This window comes from Crocodylus porosus, unplaced genomic scaffold (assembly GCF_001723895.1).
Source record: "Crocodylus porosus isolate Cpor-Errol unplaced genomic scaffold, CroPor_comp1, whole genome shotgun sequence".
In the NCBI taxonomy this organism is placed as follows: Eukaryota; Metazoa; Chordata; order Crocodylia; family Crocodylidae; genus Crocodylus; species Crocodylus porosus.
The window spans coordinates 97663350-97680196 of NW_017728943.1; the positions used below are offsets into that span (position 1 = coordinate 97663350).

The following is a 16847-nucleotide window of genomic DNA, read 5'->3' on the forward strand; positions in this document are numbered from 1 at the left end:
CCCAAGAGCCACTCTAATTAAATCGCCTCCCGTGCCCCTTCACTCTGGAGCACATGTATAGGCACCCTGGGATATTGAATTTACCCAAAGAACTTTGTCAAACTGGAAATGAGGCAGCAAAGACACCAGTAGATACCAGAAGCTGATGCTCTTGAACACACCAGAAACCCAGGTCCAAACCAGAGGTGCCCCTTAGAGCAACCTCATCCTCTCATTTCAGAGGTTGATGCATTTGGAGAGAAGGAACAGGTGAGTGAGACTTATTTCCTTGATGGTGTGACTGAGTGCTCTGTTGCAGGATACCCTCTGTGCCACATCTAAAATAGTGAAGGCAAGAATGTGAGAGGTCATTGCATAGGTATTGTGGCAGGGCATCTTTGGTACCTGCCACTTTAAGGGCTAGAACAGGCAGTAGAACGGCCTGAAGGTGGCTGCATTCCCAATCAGGAGGCACATGGCCCACAGGAAGCTACCTGATTGGGAAGTGGGACCAGCTGCCTGATATAAGAGCAGGCCCTAGGTGGTAGGGCTAGCAGTTTGTTGCAAGCAGCCAGAGGGGGAACATCACCCAGCTGGAGCTGCTGCTCACATAACATCTTGGAGGTACAGGACAGGAAATCTGGGGATGGAGGAGGTTTCTGGTCCTGGTCCTAAAACTACACCCTGCTGGGGTTGGATGGTATGGTGGGGCTGCTTCTAGCAGGGCAGCTTCCAGGACTCCATTTCTGGATGTCTAAGGCAGCTAAATATCCACAAGGGGTGACTCTATCAGCCCTATCTGTCACTGTGCATCCTCAGTTGATGTTAGTATGTAGTTGTGCATAGGGCTGTGTATACACAATAGGCAACCAACCTGTGCATAAGCATTATTTTGGTGACTATGGGGTGCCAGAAAGCCTCAACACCTGCTGCCTTGTGGGTTATCCCATGGAAGGGAAAGGCTAGGGGAGCACACCCTGAGAGAAAAGCACAAGGACCCAGGCCCACTGAGTGGGGCCTGAGGCGGGATCCAGGCCCATAGTGTAGGGCCTGGAGAAGGGTCCAGGTTGTCTGCAAATATCTGAGACTTGAGTGGGCTATTAGGCCATAAGTGGGGTACAGACACGTCTGCAGACACCTGAAATTCATGGGGTGCAAGGCCCCGTAGCCTCAGTGAGTGGGGCAGTGTAAGATCCAGAAGCCTTGTAAACTAGGGCCTTATGGGGCCTAAAGGGCTGCACATGGGCTGACTGGAGTAACCGGAGTGGAGGCCCTAGTGAGAGGGCATAAGGGGAAGCTCTAGTGAAGGGACACAAGTGTAAGCCCTAGAAAGGGGCATGAATGGAGGCCCTAGTGAGAGGGCAGGAAACCCAGGACCATATATGAGGAATCCTGAGGCATAGTGTATATTTTGGATGCCATCCATGAGGCATAGGACATGGTATAGGGGAGGTTGGAGCCATGTATAATGCCCTTGGCATCAGGGCATAAAATGGGCACACCTCCTGCATCATTACAAATTATTTGAAGACATCGATACCACAGATGTTATAAAGATTTCTGCAACAAAAAAAATCATTATCTCTGGTGAAGGGGGATCTGATATTAAAAGCTTGCCCAGCTGGAGCAGGGACAGGCAGGGGCAGGGGCCTGCCCAGATGCTGGCAGTCACGCAAGTTCAATGTGGTTTTAGATGTGTTGAGGATTTTTGGGGTGCATCTGGCTTTCACTGTTTATGTGGTCACTAGCAGAGAACATGTTTAATGTACAGAAGATTGTAGTGGCATGGCAAGGGCTGCCCTTTTCTGTGGTCATTGGCTATTTGGCAATAATTGTTGTTTAAAAAAAACCCAACACAATAGGATAAGCACAGCCAGGTATGGACCATCAGAGAACTTCACATGCATGCACATGCAGAAAATAAATCATGAGACCAGACGCTTACAAAGAGCATCTTTCCCAGCCCCCATGAGGTTCTTGCCTAACGCAGTTTGATTTTCACTGTTTACATGAACAAATAAAATATATTTGTACACACCCCTGCTGGCAATCAGATTCCCACCATCTCCTCAATAGAGAAGCACAAAGGGAAATAAAGAAATAAGCATATTCCTTTAAAAAAAAATTCCTGCTGATGTTTCTGCAGAACTTCACTGCTGCCTCCCCCAAAACCGGTGTGATGTTGAAGATCTATTGGATGTCAGTGCTACTTAAAACACATCAAGGAGGGATGAGGGTCTGGAACCAGAATCCAAGATCCAAGGTCTTTAGGAAAGAGGATCCAAACACCACCGCTAACTCTTCTTTCTCTGTAGTTCAAAATCAGTTCCTCAATCCAGGTTTTGAGCTTTAGCGAAATTCCAGTCTGAATCTGCAAGAGGTATGGGATCCTATTTGCATGAGGTCCATATTGTAATGGGGAGAGTGCAACACATACCATGTTCTCAGGGGCTGATGATTTTATTTCAGTTGCGTTAAAGTAAAACAGAAGTAAAACACAATCATAGGAAACATTTTATTTTTTCCATAGGCAAAACTCTAGTCATATGCTCAGCATTTGAATATAATGCAGGTTTCTTACAAGGCAGATTTCCCTACCATAGTAAAATTAGGCAGCAGGGGTGGAATTTATGGATGCATTTTTTTCTCTATCTTTCTTTTAATTTTCTTCATAAATCTTTATTAATTTTCTAAGGAAAGGAGGCAGAAAGAGTATCAAAACTAAAAGAAAAAAAAATTGTGCTGTTAGAGTTAAAACTGGAAAAAATGCGCCAGCTTAGTGGATGATAGTTCTCCCCTTTTAATACCTTTCATGACACATCAGCGTGTATGTGTTTCTCAAAGGAGCTGTACATCTCAGAAGTAGTCTATGAACTACGTGTTGCAGTGGTTGCCATGGCAGTGGGCTGAGTGTGAGTTAGAAAGCACGATTACCCAGAGTTGGCCTAAATAGCATAGGGAAAAAAAAGGCCAAGGACTCTCCGTTATCATTGCTAATATTGAACCTCCAGCGTACTGTGCCAGAAAGAAGCAACGGTGCTCCAGCACAAAAAGCACCCACAGAAGGATGCTGCTGCATACCAGTCTCAGGGCAGGGTTTTATTCATTAACTGTTGGAGTGCCTGAAATGCAAACAGCCCCAGGATTCCCTCTCCTGCAATGAATAAAAGTTGTAATGTGGTTAGCTAGTTGCATGCTACTTAGCTTTTAGCAGCATATACGCTTTCTGACACTATCCCCATGGTTGTTGCTTCTGGTCCCAGAGAGTAGAGCTGCCCTAGTCTGGTCCCAAATTTGGGACAAAACTGTCATTTTGGTGGGATAGACCTCCAAATATGTGATTGTAACCTGGGTGGTACTCCAAGAGGTACCCTCTCTCCAAATGAAGGGATCAACGCAGGTGCACAAGCGCTGTGGGAGGTATGCACCTCTCCCCTATAGAGCAGAGCCAGACCACCAATGGGGACTTAACCATATACCTTTTAATACTGGGAACATAACAGGCATAAACCAGAGGGTATAGGGGACACTACAACGCCCCAAGGGGGCAGGATTCAACAAAGGTTAGACACTTATAATCACTGACAAAACACGGTTAACAAAATATAAAACACAAACAGCAGAACAAACAATACGAGTTGGTGAAATATAAAAAGGCACAAAATGCAAAATGTCAAATGACAAGGAAATATAGGGCCTTGGTACCTGGAGGGGGAGAAAACAAAATGACCCCTTTCCACTGCAAGATTTGCTTCTTGTTAAGCAAATCTTCTTGAGGTGAGAACCTCAACTGGGACTTAAGCCCAGATCTTCCACATGGTGGGCAGGAACACTGCCACACAGCCACCATTGGTGGCATTACTCTAGCTGGCTTGGGGTCTTGACCCTCCCGGAGCCCGGCCTCACATCCAGCTGCCTGGCCTCTGATTGGAGGAGCTGGAAGCAGAGCTGGGAACCTCTCAGGTCGCTGCTCAGATCCTGGCTGGAGCTGGGGAGCCTCTCCTGCTGGCTGCAGCCTCTCCCGGGGGATCCTGGAGCCCAGTGGGGAGCCTCTCCTGCCGGCCGCACGTTGCGCTGCTGAGGGTCCCACTGCTGCCTGCAGGTCCTGCTCTGTCAGGATCTTCTGGGGCACTGCTCCTGCCCTGCTGGCTCAGCTCTGTGAAGCCCCTTCCCTGTTGTCCCTTGCTAGTCTGCCCTGAGTCAGCCCACACTGCCCCTTTTATCCCCCTCCAGGTGACCCAAGGGGCCAATCGGGACACGGGGGGGGGGAGGGTGGTGAGTCTCTGGGGTCTGATTGGTGCAGAAAGGGAATCCCAAGTCCTCCAATCATCTTTTGCCCTTTCAAAACCCCTGGGCCAGGTCACTGCCACCTAGCCCATCACAGGATCATCACAACAAATCCTGCCTAGTCTGTTGCTTTACTCAGGTACACGTTCTAAGACTCCACTCAGGCCAGTCTCATTCATGTTCGCTGGTACTGTCAGGGGATGGAGAATCCCACAGGCCTGATGCAATGTCAACTTTTCCTTTAAAAAGACCACAGCCCAGAGCTATTGGACTGTCTGTGGCTGATGACGGGTCTGTTTTGGTCAGCCAGAGGAGGTGTGAAAGCAACCACAAGGTCTGAAAACGAACCTCCCAGAAGAAAAAAGTGAGACTGTGAGGCCATCATTCCACAGATCTGCTTGGCTGCTGCTTTTGTTTTGCAACAACCCCTTCCTTTTCTTGCACCTCTTAAATTGGTGTCATCTAGGTTGGAAGGATGGGGCTGTCTCACTGAAGTCAACACAGTGATACATTTCTTGGCAGCAGCAGCAGTGTTTCTCCTTTAAAGCAATAATCATACATGCCTTTCATTTATATAGCACTTTTCATCTCAGAGGATCCCAAAGCACTTTCCCAGCTTAACCAAAGATGATATTAATGTCAACACTAGTGTCTTCATATGGAAAGCTGGAACTGGTTGCCCGTTAAAGCCTGATCTTATGGGAGGACATCCCTCAACAGCTTCCTCATTACAGTTGAGCTTCTTGACACCTGAAAAATATAGTACACGTTACCTCATTGGACAAGACTGTCTTCCCATGGGTTTTAGACCAACCTCACTTTGTGGAGATACGAGTGTTTGGAAAAAGGGAAGTTTTTTTCTTCCTGCTCTTAGGAAATCCAGTTTTTCTGGAATGGTGCAGCTCTTCTAAACAGCCTAGTCTGCAAACTCCACATTGGTTTGATTCATTATCCCTTTATGAGAGCTAAGGGCCAGATCCAAAAAAGCACTTATACCAGAAAGAGGCCGCTCCCCTAGGAGACTGGAGGTGACCGGGAGTCTGGGATCCCAGCTATCAACATTTTCTGTATTTTATCTAAAGTTTCTTTAATGCAAAATGCATAAGCAGTTCTGGGAGCAAGCACCAGAACCCAGGGCTTCTTCCTCACAGAGGTGAATACCCATATCCTTCTTCTTTCTCCTTCTGGCCCCATGCACAATACTTTATTGTATGATAGCTTAGCTTCCAAAGCCCAGCTCAGCCCAGCCTGTTGCCTGATGGTTAGGACACTTTCTAGAGAGGTGGGAGATATGAGTTTGAATCCCTGAAAGCTGGGAACCCAGGTGTTCCACTCCTAAGCTAGAAGGCTATTGTACATAAGGTGGATGGTAGATTTGCGGATTTTGGGTTGTGAGACCTGGTGTCCTAGAAATGCCTGACTCAGGGCTGCTAGAAGTGCCTAAGACCAGAGGACAGACAGGATTCCAGGCATATCCCTGTCCTTAGTGTTCCTCCTGGCTGGCCTAGACATCTCCCACTTGGCATGTGAATCCCATTCTCCCTTTTCACTGAACAGGAAACTTAGGCACTGAACTTGGTTTTGTGAGTTAGACTACTGGAAGGGGCACCATGAAGTTATGCATGGCATTGCACCGGGTTACCCGGTCTAAGCTCCTGCTTGTGTAGACCTGGGCTTATGTGTTTTGAAGAGTTCTTGGGATAGCTTGTCAGACCTCAGGCCCTTGTAACTTTTGTGTCTTGCAAAATGGTTATTTTCCTTGCATACCACTCTCAGGGGCTCAATAGTTGAATGTTTGTAAATATTGGTAATGCTGAGAATTAATTAATATGAACATTGAGATCTCAAGCTGATATGGGTAGTATAAACACCCAAATGGAACATGTTAATAGAATGTTCTGTTATCTAATGCCTGTTATTGCTTATTCATGGGCTTTTCAGTGGCACTCATTACAATATACCTAAGGATCTCTGATACAATATTGAAAGTACCCTCCTATCACTCCTGTGATGCGGTGACCAGATTATTATCCCCATTTTACGGATGAGGAAATGGGACACAGAAGGGTTTCAGTCACTTGTCTAAGGACATAAAGAAAGTCTGTGATAGGGTCAGGTACAAAAGCCACATCTCCTGACTCCTGCCTGCATCAGGAGAACATCACTTCTCAATGCAGTGCTTAGGGCACCTCCAATGAGGGATGTGATGTCATTCCTCTTTTAAGTATCGGTCTAAGCTTTCTGGGTGAATGCTAGCAAACAATCCATCATGGGAAACAAGTTCAGAAACAACCTTGGTTCCAAAAACTCCCAATCTGTCAGTGCTTCCTCCTTTCCCATAGTAATTGTATTCAAAGGGAAACCCTTTCCTGGGCCAGTATCTCATCTACTGTTCTGTCAATAGCATTTTGGTTTGGTTTGCAGAAATGCACTAATATTCCTTTCCATTAAAGTACAACCTGTTCCTGTGCCAGCATTGGAATGATGTATGTTGATGGAGGATGCGCAGCTTGTTATGAATCAGCACTTATGTTTACATTGGTCACCTTGCGTAAGTGCCGACATTAGCATTTCTAAAAGCCTTCATTCATTATTGATTAAAGGTTTGGACCTGTGAATAAAAGCTTGATGAGCTTTCTCTCTTTCTCTCTGCTGTATCAACACAGACTACAAATGTCAGGGAGATGATTTTGCTGCATAAGTTATATAGAAAGGAGGATAACTTGTTTTAAAGAAATGCTGTCAGGATAAACATAATTTACTTTAAAAATCCATATCTATCTGATTGGTAACATCACAGATTATTAAAACAGAAACAGCTGTAAATTTTAAAATCTTATTTATTGTTAATTTATTTTTATGGGTTTTTTTATTTAGGTTGATAGAAAAGTGAAAAAAGAGTGCCTCTGTTGGACTGAAACTGGAAACCAACAAATACAAGACCATAACCCCAAACAAATGTTCATCATCTGACACAAATTAACCACCAAACAGTAACCAGTTAAAACACTAAGTATTGAAAACATGTACTTTGAAAAATGTTCTGAAGTCTCCCCTCTTTTTGTCACATACATTTGCTGCCACTTGTCTAAAACTAGATGCCCTGGTTGATTATCACAAACATTTAAATAGTTTTTAGTGGGGAGGAAAAGGAGTTCCTTTGAGAGAGGGAAAATATATTTCGTCTTTTCTGAACGTCTCATCTTCAAAGAGATGACTCCTTGAGGAAGTTCATCAGATGATGCTCAAGCTCTTGTGTAGATATTTTGTTACATTTTGCACAGCAACCTTACAAAAATAATTTAGCTTTATATATGCTCTATGTCTGGGTCATAGACAATTCAGGGAAAACACTGTGCTTTCCTTTATATTTATATGATGCTAAACCCAGTGTGATCTCACTCCTGCCTGGGATACTGATGACTGCTACCCCAGTACCAATAATAATTTTTGAATGAAACCTCACATTTGGGACCCAACCTATGTGACAGTGCCCCCTTAGTATAAAGGATGAAGTCTTTGTGAGAACTGTCATTCAGGCATCATCTGCCAAACAGCAGGGAGGAAAGAAAAAGTGACAATGAAATACAGAGATCAAGGTCTATCTTGCCTCTTTCTGTGGGAAATTCTGCGAGAGGAGCCAGTCACATAAAGGAAATTATGTGAGGTCCTCCTAGTAGAGTTTTTTCTTTTTTTTTGGAATTGTTAAAAAGGGTAGGGGGGGGCAGAGTGGGTCTACTGCTGAAGAAGCAGTTCAGATGAAGGCTATGGTTTTCCAGAGGCCTTGATTTCAATGTCGGGCTTTGCTGCTCAGTGTGAACGGAGGGATTTAGGAGCCATCACAATGGAAAAAAGGTACAAATTGCTAAGTGGGGGAGGGACAGGTGATGCCTATAAGTCCAGTGCAAACATGACAGATTTTGCACTGAGAAAATATGTAGTCAGGAACTGCCTTTACTTCTCAAAATAGGATGTGGATTACAGGGGACTTCCATTGATGTATTTCATCATTCAACAGAGCTGCCTAGTTTTTTTGCCTGCTTGTTTGTTTTAATGCTGGAGGACCCTAATGGTGAGGAAGACAGGTAGCAGCACTGATGCAGCATAAACAATGTCCTAATACTGATATGTGTGACTCATTTTAGCCAGAGGCTTGCAACTAGGAACCTGGATAAATGATATAAAAACAAATCTGCATTTTTTTTCCTTCCCCATGAAGGTCAGTGCCAGGAATAGCCTGGGAAATAATTAATAGAGGAAGGAATGCCCCTCCCACCCCCTCCAAATCAGAAGTATTGTTTTGCTCCCCAGTGCTAGTGCCCTGCCTGGGCTCCAGTAGTAATGACTAATGAATATGGTACAATACAATCACAAAATGCACACTGTGGCTGGGACTGGATGACTTGGGGGATCAGTAACAAGTCAAAGAGCCGTTCACGTGTAAGTGACAGTGTTTGGTGTTTGGCCAATGGCACTAGCTACTGAAAGGTGTTACCTGTTTGGGTTTCAGTTTAGCTTCTGCTGAATCATGTGCACATCACAGACACTATGCATACAGCAGAGGCAAATACATGGACACACTGAATAATTCTCTCCCCCGTAGGTGACTATCCTTTCGGGTCGGGGTTGAGGTATGTTGGCCAGGCAGTGCAGGGAGGTTTGTACAACTTGCTGCTGAGCATGTGCTAGCTCTTTCCCTCTGTCCCCAATTCACAGGGGACTGTAAGTCTCATATAGCCCCAGCTAGAGAATTTTGGCTCTTTTCTTAAAGCTGTTGCACCTCATACTTCCATGTAATAGATGTCCATATCACAAACACAGGCTCTGGAGGCCCCCGGTTTAACCCCTAGTTGGTTAGTGAGGATTGTGGTCGTCACACTTGGACTGATGATCCTGCTTGTGCTGTACCTACTCTGCTGATACATGGAAGAGCTTGGGCTGCTATCTGAAGACTTCTGACTAGCACTGGATTCACACTCATGCAGTAAGTAAATAATGCCGTTGTGATTGTGATGCATAATGCATGTGACATTAGCTGGAACAGAAATAATCAGTGGTGCAAGCCATTCACATTACAAGTGTATGTAATGCTTGTCTGTGTTGTAATTTAATTCACTTCCCCTTAGAGCTTTCTTAGGGTGCTAGACCAGAATATCAATTGACTAGGGATAAATCCAGCCATTTCCTTTCCAGCCATAGCATTTTGGACTTACAGCTGGGATTGTAACTGAAGTGTTAGCAGGCTATTTTCAAGAAAGGGTGGTTTATACCTGCAGAAACGAGTTCTGGGTGTGGAGCTCCATGCTCTTCAAAGCTCCTCTTTCAGACGATTCAGCGAATTTTTCAGTCAGAGGACAGTGTTTGCTTTCTTGTCACCTTAGTGGACCCATACTCAGATCTGTATAGATGGCCTGATCTCCTGTGCAGACCAGTTTACTTGGGCACAGGTTACCTTCTGCACTTTTCTTGGGTTCCTGGTAGTTTAAAATGGCTTTCCCTAGTCACTGTTGCCTCTGCCCACCCCAGGGGTACTTTCCCAGTACACCTTCAGCCTAAAGCACTTAGCACAGCCTCAAGTTGTGTTAATTTTCAGCCTATTTTATTCTGCCTTTTGACATCAAAGGAGATTGCTATCTTGGTATCCTCCTCCTGCCCTCAGCTAGTTCCTGTCCCTATAGTGAACTTTCTGTGGGGTCCAGGGCAGAAATACAGCAGTGGACGTGACAGCATCCCCACTGCCGTGCATGACAAGGAAGACCTGTTGGTGGGATGCTGCTAATAACAGGGATATGATTTTAATGGAAACTTTCTTTCTAATTTTGCAGGCTTGGCTGCTTTGGACCAGGATCACATCATACAGGAGTTTATTCAATGTGAATCTGACCTGTGAACTTTACCAGAACTATTACTGCAAACTCCCCTCAGCTAACCAGAGGAAAAGAATAAGCTTGGTTGTACTCAGTCCCCACTATGGAGGATTATGTATGGGCCAGTGTCACAACCCAGTACCTACCTCTCTTCCCTTCTTCCCCCTCCCTCCCTCCCAGCATTTGAGGAAGTTTGGGACTGGGTCCAGATGTGAATTTCACGGCTGGCACCTATCTTTATAATGGGCAACAACTAAACCCAGATTTAAATTCACCTGTGAACTCAGGACTGGGTGTTTTGGGAATGGAAATCAACCACATGACAACAGCCTGTTGTTCAAGTTCTTTAATTTTGTGGCTACCTTTTAATCAAGTCAAGCCATTTGGCTTTTCCCCCGTGCACACATTGCTCCTCTAGTTTTTTCCTCATGGTCAGGGAGTTTGGGGCTTGCCTGTAGTCATCCCCAGGCTTTCCAAAGTGGTGCCCCATGCCCTGGCTGGAAGGGATGCCACAGGGCAGTGGGATGACCTGTTGCTTCCAAATTAACTTCTCCACTAAAGCGTGCTGCCAACACAGTTTAGAGGGCAGATGTCCTCCAAATGCTTCCAGATCACTTGTTTCTTTGGAGTCTCATAAAACTAGAAAAAATTATGTTTTTTTGGGGACCACAGGGTTTTGCAAGCCATTTTACAGTAGGCTTTTTCCACTCCTCAGAGCAAGAAAATTAAGTTACTCATGCAGGCTTCTCCCTGTTCATTTCCTTTTGTATACAAATTTCATATATATCCAGGCAAATTCAGCTCAGATAAATAACTAGAGTAAGTAGATGCAATGCATCCAGGAGATCTTGCTTTTTACACACCCTCCCCTCTTCCATCTGCTCTGGCTGAGACACAAAGGGGGCAACTTAGCTGGCCAAGGTCATCCACTTGATGAGAGCAGAGCGGCAGGGGCTAGCATTGGTTAGAAGCTGTCTTTCTCTTTCTTACATATACTCATCTAGTTTTGCACCTTCTTACACTTCTTCACCCTTCCTCTGCATCCCTCCCCCCTTCAAAAAAAACCCAAAATGTGTGGGAGATTGTGGCTGCCACAGTGATTTCCTTCTGAACAATACCTGTTGTGCGTGCTGCAGCGGCTCTCTTGGTTCCCATGCTTAGAGCAGTTTGAGTTTCCTGCTGCCTCAGCAGTAAGACTTTCAGTGTTTTTTATGTATTCTTCTTTGGGAGCCAAGTGGAGGAGTGCAGTTTGCCTATGAATAGCGAGCCGGCTGGGCAAGCGGCAGGAAGCGCGCCTGCTAAACCGTGTGAACTTCCAAGGGGTGCAGGAGGGGGGAGGGGGTGTTGGCTGGGCTTCACAAGGCATTTGCTGCAGCTTTTTATTTTATCTACCTTGTTATCTATAAAATAACAAAGTGCTTGCTGAATCTTCCCTTTCCCCCCACATAGTAAAATATATATTGCAGAGCGCAGGGTAGAAAAGAAGGGAGTTTTAAACCGGAGATAATATGATGAGGGGCTGGCAGCAGGGCTAGGGGTAGAAGAGTGAGAAATTTAGACTGTAATGAATTATGTGAAAATACACGTGCCCTCCATGACTCTTACCCACCTCGCTTGGCTTCCCTTGTGCTATCTATACCATCCAGGCCTGTAGGGCTGGTTAAGGACTGAATCATACCATTGTTGGGGGCTAGATTCAGCCCTCTGAATTTCCTAGGCAAAATTAAAAACAGAAAAACGAAGAACTCAGAAATCCTTTTTCCCTCTCTCCTCTCCCCTTCTCTCTCTGCTTGCCATCCCCTTCCAAGTTCTTTCCGACAGCTGTCAGGAAAAATAAATCGAGCCCCATCTGCTTGGAATCGGGCACTGCGTTATTATGTAAGCATGGTTTGGCTAAACAGCATCCCCTGAACAGCCTCAGTGAAAGCTGCCTTCAGCGCACCAGCTGCAAACATCGCCAGGCGATGACGAGGCACTGCTCGGCAGATCCTGTGTTGCTCTCTGCAGCTCTCTTTGATAATGCAGAGAGGCTCCTCAGCTCTGCAGAGCTGATTGCTCTGGCGTGAAAGAGGCTTCTTTGGAAAAGGAGCTAGGGCGAAGGAAGAAGTGGTCTGACCGCAGAATGGTTACCTTCCTCTTGCTCGTGTCTAAAATATAGGTGTTTGGCCACTGCTTTGAAAATGAGGCAGCAGAAGTTGGCACGTGCTTCTCAATGGAAGAAGGGTGTTTGTACCAGAAATCTTGCAAAAAATAACTTTTCCAGCTACTGAGTTGGTCTAATAAAAGGTATCACACGTACCCAAAGAACCTTGCCTATCAAATGGTTAAAGGCACTTCATTTCATGACTGGCACTTACTTGCCTAATGCTTGTAAGACTCTGAAGTCATTTTTTCCTAAGAGGACCGTAGACCCCAGGAGGGGAGAGGGAGAGAGAGAGCTCATGGTTTTAAAAGGGCATATTTGGGCTGGAGATTTATCTCCACACAGCAAGAGCAGATGAGCATCTCGGGAAGAAGAGAGTTGGGAGGAGGGTATGACCCAGGACTAGTAGCTTGTGGGGAGGATCTATTTTTATGGTGATTGCGTGACAAAGGGAGAACTGGTGGGAGGTGTGGATGTTCAGCAAAGAGTGACAGACACAGAGAAGGTGTTATGTGTCACCGTTAGTCATGCTGTAGTATAATTAAAAGGGAACAAAAGCATCCTGGTCTACTGTAAAAAAGAAAGAAAGAAAGAAGCAAAAACAAAAAAAAAAGCAATGAGACATTTTCTCTGTTTAGTAACAGATACCTTGGGGTTTTGTGAGGTGCCCATTACTCTCCTCTCTAACTCTTCCCTGCTAAATTAGATCTATATAACAAGGTTCTTACATGACCAAGCAGGGTCCTAGTACCAGAAGCTGCAGTCACTAACCAGGGCCCTATTTTGCTAGTCAGAAAGGAAAACTAAGATGGTCCTCCTGTCCCCGAAGGGTTTTTTTTGGGTATGTTTCTCCTGAAACAGTTCAAACATCTCCAGGAATAGGATTCAGGGGAAGTAAGTTCTTTGGCTGATACCTTTTATTGAACCAACTGCATTGTTGGCATAGACTTAGACAAGCTTCTGAATATAATGCACTCTTCTTCAGGTAAGAGGAAATGTTGTTTCCTCCAGATAAGGGGAAATGTTGTCTGAAGCCACTGAAGAGAACCAGTGACTTCAGAACCCCAGGGTACATGCACAGGATAAAATGTAGTCCCTGCCGAGGAGAATTTACAATCTAAAGTCTTCTGTCCATCTTCTTCCTTTGATTATAGAAGGCTCTTCTTGAGTTAAATATTATAGAAGGCAGTGTCTGTGCTTCCTTTCATTAAGATTGTCCATTATTTCGCATTATATGACACAATTTATTACTGCTTATAACTTTTGCTAAACATTACCCATTGCTGCTCATTCAGGTGGAAACGATCCATGCTGGGACACTCTCTGGCTGAGTTCTTTTGGAAAATTTCAATAAACCAACCTAGCTGTTTGCAAGAATGAGATACGCAAGAATGGGCACACGTCATTTTGCCCATGTTAACATATAGTCTTAAATGGTTTTGTTAAGAAACTCTAACACCTCCTGGCTTTAGAGCAAAGACTTGAAATTTGGCAGGTGGCTGGAACATGCCTCTTGCTGTTCCCCATAAAAAAACATATTCAGATTGAGCCAAGGTATAATAAGCTTTTGGAAGGAAAAAAATAAAAGAAAAAAAGCTCTGTTTGCATGTGCTAAATGGAGACTTTTTAGATTTAGGCCACTGAGAGACATTAATTAAAGGTACAATAGGATCTGCTCCCAAAATTGTGTTTCCTGCAATACACAGTGGCATGGTCAGAAGTACAGTTGTTGGGATGAGGGTCAGATCCCAGTCATGTTCTGCTTGCCAGTGCAGTGCAGGGAGGGCTGAGGATCATGACCCCAATCCCAGTAAGTGCCCAACAACTAGCTGATTGTTGGCTGGCTCTGCCACCACTCTGAGTCGTGAACCAGCCCCCTGCAGTTCCTGGAGCTGGCTGGTGATCAGTTGATCATTGTCTGAATGAGGACTACTCCAGGGCTCAAACTAGCCCCAGTGAGGACCCGAACCTAGATTTCATAGACATCAGGGCTGGAAGGGACCTTGGGAGATCATCAACCTGCTGCTGATCAGCTGATCGTACACCAACCCCAGTGTGGTTCTAACCCTGCCACATATGCAGTTTAAGTTGTGATAGAAACCAGCCCCATAAATATTACACATAACTTATTTTTGTGGCTGGTTTCCTTTTCTGTGGTGCCATTAATTTCCTGACCGCATAGTCAGGTTGCTACTCAAGATGCAATTGACAGACCAATCGCATCTTAAGTGTAATGTCTGACAAGGGCCATTGAAGCTGAATCCTTTGAAGGCTCCAGCTGCATAGGGCTGCAGGAGCCGGCCTATACCTTCCTTGCAATTGTTCCTTCAACCCACCAGAAGCCAGGTGGTGCCAGGATCCAGAACTAAGAGCATGGAGACTGTCACTCCTGTGCCCCTTGCTCTAGGCAGCATGCAGCAGGACCTATCTGGATTGGAATGCAAAGTGGAAGACAACCTGGCATAGAAGCAAGTGGCTGGAAGGAGTAGGGCCTGGGGTGAGAAGAGGGACTGGGAGCTAATAGGGACACTGAGGTCCGATGAGGGGTTTAGGTGGAGAGACTGGGGCCCAGACTGAGTCAGGGACAGGCTGGAGCGGGGAAGAAAAAGGAACTGGGCTTGTGGGGTGCAGAGGCAGAAAGTTCTTTGCCCTTGAGAAACCACTGCCTTACAGAGCCTGCAATTTCTAGAATTTATAGAACAAGATTTCTAAGCCTTAGCTTTTCTGTAGTGTCAACAAATGCATACAAACCCCACTAGCAAAGTGTGTGGCTCATCTCCCACGCAGAGGGTGCTAACCTACTACTGCTATTCATGAACACCGTGTGCCCCCGGAGGCTGGGGTGGGGTGGGGGGGAGCACAGTGAGGTCCTGCTGGCCGTAGTGGTGGTGCTGTCAGCAGTGGCAAGCAAGGAGCTCCTGCAGGTGGCCACAGCATTGGTGTGGGGGGGGAGAGGTAATGAGGGCTGACTGGTGGTTGGTGACCACCTGCAGATGCCATCAGCAGTGGTGACAGTGGCCAGTGGTGATCATGGACTGCCCACAGACGCTGCTGGCAGTGTCGACAGGAAGTGGGGTGGTAAGTGGCAACTGCCCATAGGTGCCGTCAACAGTGTCAGCAGCACCTTTTCGCAGGGGGTGCACTGCCAAGCTCAGGGGGTGCATGTGCACCTGCGTGCACCCCCTATGCATCGTCAATGCTGCTATTAGTTACTTAATTTTCAGAGTATCAGAGGGTGTTTATACACGTGCTCCAGGAGTGTGTGGCAAGGGGTACGTTTTAGTTAGAGTGGCTCTGAGGGTGTTTATACACATTCTCTGGCAGTATGTGTGTGTGTGGGGGTGGGTCCTTTAATTAAAGCAGCTACAAGAGCTGCTTTAATTAAAGCACCCAGAGGGTCTTGGGTATCAGTGTCCCTGCACTGAAAAATGGTGGTGGGGGGGTGCTTTAACTAAAGCTCATTTGACGAGCTTTGGTTAAAGGGCTCCCACCACTATTTTTCAGTGTGGGGATGCTGATACACGAGATGCTGGAGTCTGCTGGAACACAGTGATTACCACACTCCAGCAGACTTGATTAATTAAGACTTTGGTTACTCGCATATGCTCTGACATGCTGTAATTACAGCATGTTGGAGCAGCCTTGCTGCACTTGTATAGGCACCCAGAAGTTTGCACTAGGGAGCTAATGTTTCAAAGCCTGCTGATGAACCACATGACTGTCAGTGTGATGTCACATGATGGAATTTCTGTTTTCACAGCTTGCTTTTTGAAACCTAGGGAAAACCTACACAGAGAGGCCTGGAGCAAAAGTAAAGCAGTGAAAAACTAGGAAAATGCCAGAATTAAGGTTGCCATCATAAGCTTAATTCATCCCTTTAGTGCATAAGCATTATGATACAGTCTTTAATTACATGAGCATAGGACCTTTGCCTCACTCAGGGCTTGGGATGAGCAGTGCTCTAGGAATGAATCAGGTTGCAAAGCAAAGGTTGCTGTCTGTTGGTCCCCTGCCACATTTGTTGCAGAAGTTGGAAGATACGTTGACCACTGAAGTACAGTCACCCTGCTCTAAATTCCATGACACTCCAGCATCTGGCTGCCCTGAATACAGGTAAATACTTTCTCAGCTCCTCCAGTCCTGCTCTGGCACATGGCCAGCATCTTCAGAGAATTTAGCTGCTAAACTCAAATGAGCCTTGTGTGCAAGCTGCGTTTTCTTCTGTGGTTGCTCTCTTGATCAAAACTGGGCCAAGTTTTTAGGGATGGCAAAAGGCACATCGCAGACACTGGCATTTCTTTTTCTAAATGTCAAGCCCCTGCTCCAAAGCATGGAAGTGTACACTAACCATCTGTAAGATTTTTTTAACAAGATAAAACAGCATTTCCTCGTACCTGTAGATGAGTGTATTACATTTGAAAGCTTGTTTGAGTTTATGCCAGCCATGCAGTTGATTCAATAAAAGATATCACCCAAAGAACTTATTTCCCTTAAATCTTATTCCTAGAGATGTTTGATCTGTTTTAGAAAAAACATACACCAAAAAACCCCAAACAAACAAGAAAACCCCC

General features: G+C 45.5%; 2 long non-coding RNA genes across 2 annotated transcripts in view; one reads left to right on the plus strand and one right to left on the minus strand.

Moving 5' to 3' along the window:
• Positions 1-16847, plus strand: part of LOC109319973 — a 51119-nt gene that overhangs the window by 24497 nt on the left and 9775 nt on the right. The gene's annotated exons all lie outside the window — the stretch shown is intronic.
• LOC109319974 lies at positions 4855-12791 on the minus strand. The gene is made up of 3 exons (XR_002103689.1): positions 12076-12791; positions 11743-11846; positions 4855-5016 (listed from the first exon to the last, which is right to left on the minus strand). It is a non-coding gene; the product is annotated as an uncharacterized LOC109319974 (long non-coding RNA).